This window comes from Physeter macrocephalus, chromosome 9, assembly GCF_002837175.3.
Source record: "Physeter macrocephalus isolate SW-GA chromosome 9, ASM283717v5, whole genome shotgun sequence".
Taxonomy (NCBI): Eukaryota; Metazoa; Chordata; class Mammalia; order Artiodactyla; family Physeteridae; genus Physeter; species Physeter macrocephalus.
Window position 1 is genome coordinate 28,593,737 of NC_041222.1, and position 5,424 is coordinate 28,599,160.

Here is a 5,424-nt window from a genome sequence, read left to right on the forward strand (position 1 = left end):
CAGGCTCAGTAGTTGTGGCACACGGGCCTAGTTGCTCCGCGGCATGTGGGATCCTCCAGGACCAGGGCTCGAACCCGTGTCCCCTGCATTAGCAGGCAGATTCTCAACCACTGTGCCACCAGGGAAGCCCAGGGACAGGTTTTATAATGTAATTTTAGCAAGGAGAGTACTTCCCTGGTGGCGCAGTGGTTGAGAATCTGCCTGCTAATGCAGGGGACACGGGTTCGAGCCCTGGTCCGGGAGGATCCCACATGCCGCGGAGCAACTAGCCCGTGTGCCACAACTACTGAGCCTGTGCTCTAGAGCCTGTGAGCCACAACTACTGAGCCCCCATGCCACACCCACTGAAGCCCGCATGCCTAGAGCCCGTACTCCACAAAAAGAGAAGCCACCACAATGAGAAGCCCACGCACCACAACAAAGAGTAGCCCCCCGCTCACCACAACTAGAGAAAGCCCACGCGCAGCAACGAAGACCCAACACAGCCAAAAATAAATAAATAAATTAATTAAAAAAAAATTTCAGCAAGGAGAGTAGAGAAAGAATGGAGCAATGTTGGAAGAGAAAATGGCTAAGAATTTTCCAAAATTGGTAAAGGAAATCAAACCACAGATTTAAGAGAATCACCATGAACTCCAAGCAAGATAAAAAGAAAAAAAAAAACCAAAAACTCTCCCTAAAAGAACTGTTTAAAATTTACATGCCGGGCTTCCCTGGTGGCGCAGTGGAAAAAAATTTCAGCAAGGAGAGTAGAGAAAGAATGGAGCAATGTTGGAAGAGAAAATGGCTAAGAATTTTCCAAAATTGGTAAAGGAAATCAAACCACAGATTTAAGAGAATCACCATGAACTCCAAGCAAGATAAAAAGAAAAAAAAAAAAAAAACTCTCCCTAAAAGAACTGTTTAAAATTTACATGCCGGGCTCCCCTGGTGGCGCAGTGGTTGAGAGTCTGCCTGCCGATGCAGGGGTCACGGGTTCGTGCCCCGGTCCGGGAAGATCGCATTAGCAGGCAGATTCTCAACCACTGTGCCACCAGGGAAGCCCAGGGACAGGTTTTATAATGTAATTTTAGCAAGGAGAGTACTTCCCTGGTGGCGCAGTGGTTGAGAATCTGCCTGCTAATGCAGGGGACACGGGTTCGAGCCCTGGTCCGGGAGGATCCCACATGCCGCGGAGCAACTAGCCCGTGTGCCACAACTACTGAGCCTGTGCTCTAGAGCCTGTGAGCCACAACTACTGAGCCCCCATGCCACACCCACTGAAGCCCGCACGCCTAGAGCCCGTACTCCACAAAAAGAGAAGCCACCACAATGAGAAGCCCATGCACCACAACCAAGAGTAGCCCCCGCTCGCCCCAACTAGAGAAAGCCCGTGTGCAGCAACGAAGAAGCAACGCAGCCAAAAATAAATAAATAAATTTATATTTTTAAATCCACGTATAGGAGAAAAAAAGAATTCATCAGGACACCCTCAATGCCACAAATTCACAATAGGGAAACATAAAAGGAGCTTAAGTAAATGAAGTGAAAAATGGAAGATAGGTATGCATACCTTTTCATTCTCCTTTTTTTTAGGAAGCCTGCTATATTTTGCCATTGAGAGGTCATGCTCTAAAAATAAAGAGACATTTTAGCACCCAGATGGGCTGAAAGGCAAGAACATTCATTCAGCATCTCTTCCCACAGACATACTAAACTCACATACCAAGAACAGAGAAGATGCTTACCATTGCTGGCGAGTCCAAAAAGATCCTTTAAAGTGCTTACTTCTGAACAAGAGAAAAGAAACATCTTAAAGCAAAGAAAAATAAAATATGCTAACCCAGAGCTCTGTGCTTTCCCAAGAAAATAAAGGTATGTGCGTGGAAGGGGGGAAGCTCCGCCAGCACCCTCGGGTCCTGGTGCCTGGGGATGCTTGTTTTAATGAAAGCAATCTGAAGCAATCTAGTATACTGTACTTGCAACAAGCCAACGCCAATGAGCGGCTGGACCCATGAGCCATGGCCGCTGAGCCTGCGTGTCTGGAGCCTGTGCTCTGCAACGGGAGAGGCCACAACGGTGAGAGGCCTGCATACCGCAAAAAAAAAAAAAAAAAAAAAAAATCTACATGCCTCTTGTGCATTTTTAAATTGACATCTATTTTTTTCATAACTTAATTAGTTGCAAGGGATATAATTTCTCATATCTTGTAATAGTGATCCTTTCAAATAAAATCGTTGCATTGCTCTTTTAAATGTATCTGGTAGCATCTAAATACCACAGTGATTTGATACTCACCATAATCCATTAAAAAATGATAAAGCTTTTCATTAATATTAAATTTCAGATTCTTACTTTTGCTCCATAACACATTACTACTATTCCAACACTTGCCCCTATCATACTTCCTGGTAACAAAAATATGTATTATAATTAACTTTTTAAAATATCCTATGACCATAAGGCTCTGAATGTTAAAATTTTGTTTTGCATTGACATCATTATTAGTATACATTTAACCAAAGCAACAAAATATACCAGAAAATTTTATAAATAATTACTAAATATTACTAAATATAAAAAGTAAAATTTTATTAGAACTTCATGTCTTAAAGATCTTTATGGGTTTGTATTATCTATTGTGTAATTAGAATTTAGTACCTTAAAATAACAAACATTTATTATTTCACATAGTTTTTGAGGGTCAGGAATCTGAGGGGCATCTCTCATAAGGTTGTCTCACATGGCTGTTGTCAGGAAGTGTCAGTTCCTTGCCACATGGGCCTCTCCAAAAGGTTGCTCATGACACAGAAGTTGACATCCTCCAGAGTGAGTAATCCAAGAAAGAAAGAATGACCGAGACAGAGGCATGGTATCTTTTTAATAACTTTATTGAGGTAAAATTCACATACCATACAATTCACCCATTTAAAGTATACAATTCAGTGGCTTTTAGTATAGTCACAGAATTGTGCATCTATCATCACTATCAATTTTCGAACCTTTTTATTACCCCCAAAAGAAACTTTGTACTTTCAGTCTCCACTTCTCAGTACTCTCAAATCCCCCAGCTCTAGGCAACAACTAATTTTCTATTTTCTGTCTCTGTAGAGTTGCCTATTGTGGACATTTCATAAAAATGGAATTATACAACATATGGTCTTTTGTGACTGGCTTCTTTCATTTAGCATAATGTTTTCAACATTAATCCATGTTGTAGCATGTGTGAGTACTTCATTCCTTTTTATGGCTTAATAATATTCCACTATATGGATATACTACATTTATTTATTTATGAGTTGAGCATTTGGGTTATTTCCACTTTTTAACTATTATGTATGATACTGCTATGAACATTTATGTACAAGTTTTTGTGTGCATATATGTTTTTATTTCTCTTGAGTATGTATACCTAGGAATGAAATTAATGGGTATGTATACCCAGTATATATATTACTGGGTCATATGGTAACTGCATGTTTAATCATTTGAGAAATTGCCAGACTGTTTTCGAAAGTGGTTGTACTATTTTACATTCCCACCAACATTGTTTGAGGGTTCCAGTTTTTCCACATTCTCACTAATATTTATCTGTTTTTTTTAAGTTATTATAACCATCCTAGTGGGTATGAAGTGGCATCTCATTGTAGTTTTGATTTGCATTTCACTGATGGCTAATGATATTGAGCATCTTTTCATGTGCATGTTGGCTATGTGTGTATCTTCTTTGAGGAAATGAAAGATTTTCTTTGCCCATCTTTAAATTGCTTTTTTTCCCTTTTATTACTGAGTTGTAAGACTTCCTTATATATTCTAATACAAGTTCCTTGTCATATATGTGCTTTTCAAATATTTTTTCCATTTGTGTCTTTTCACTTTCTTGATGGTGTCCTTTGAGGCACAAAAGTTTTTAATTTTTATGATGGTTATTTATGTTTTTGGTAATATCTAAGAAACTACTGGCTATCCAAAGTCATAAAGGCACCTATGTGAGACTGATAAAAGTTTTTTAAAAATTCAAAATCAGGAATAAAAATAGGATCCCTGAAGAGTCTAAAGATATTATAAAGATCATAAAAGTATATACAGACAATTGCATGTTAATAAATTTGAAAATGTAAATGAAATAGAGAAATTCCTAGAAAATACAACTTAAAAATAACATGAGGAGAAATAGAACTGAATATTCCTACAACTAGTAAAAACATCTCAATAAATTAAAACACTTCACACAAAGAAAATTCCATTTGGCTTCATTAGTGAAAATTCCAGTCTTCACAATTCTTCCAGAGAATTTTAAAAAGGAGAATACACTTCTTAACTCGTTTTATGGGAAAGCATAATCTTGATACAAAACCCAACAAAGACAGTAAGAGAAAGGAAAATTATAGGCGAAGTCATTCATGAATATAGTTGGAAAAAACCCTGAGTGGGAGTAGGATGGAGTAAGCACATCCCTCTTGGTCTTTCCCACTGAATGCAGCTATAAAACCTAGCCAGAATAAACGGAGCAGAAGCTATCTGAGGACTCTGAAAAGGACTCTGGCAAACTGGGGAAGACCAAAATATGGAGCTCTGAACTGGCAACGAGCTCACCATTTTTTATCCTCTGGTCCTCTGCCACTTGACAGCAGACATAGGCACAGGTACAAAAATGCATGGCAGAGTGGGCTAAGTAAAGCTCTAGCTTTTACTTTACTCTGGCTGGCGAATCAAAAAGAGTAACCCTGGGGAACTGAAGAGTACAAGGGAGATCATAGAGAGTGAGGAGCTTGGGAGAGTGATCCCATAAAAAATTGTTTACAAATTCCTGGACTCAGTGCTTACCTGTAGTTTGGTTGATCTGGTCTTAGTCGGCATATAAAAGACTTACAGAACTGAATTTACCATCATCCAGGTCCCAGACTGGCCACTGGGTTGTGCAAACATGGGACAGATCCAAATACCATTGCAAAATCTTTCAAGATTGAAATGAAATTCTAACTACAGCTCACAACAGGTCAATTGGAACTTATGTCCTGAAACTAATTAGGTCAATTGCATACTAATACAAAAATATCAACATTCTTCATAGGATTTAAATAAGACTCAAGAGTCTCAGGGCTTCCCTGGTGGCGCAGTGGTTGAGAGTCTGCCTGCCGATGCAGGGGACATGGGTTCGTGCCCTGGTCCAGGAAGATCCCACATGCTGCAGAGCGGCTGGGTCCGTGAGCCATGGCCGCACAACAGTAAGAGGCCCGCATACCGCAAAAAAAAAAAAAAAAAAAAAAGAGTCTCATGTCATGGTATTCAAAATATTTATGATACAATCTAGAATTACTTGGCATATGAATAACCAGGAAAATCTCAACTCACAAATAAAAAGTCAATCAACACAAGGGGCTTCCCTGGTGGCGCAGTGGTTGAGAGTCCGCCTGCCAATGCAGGGGACGCGGGTTCGTGCCC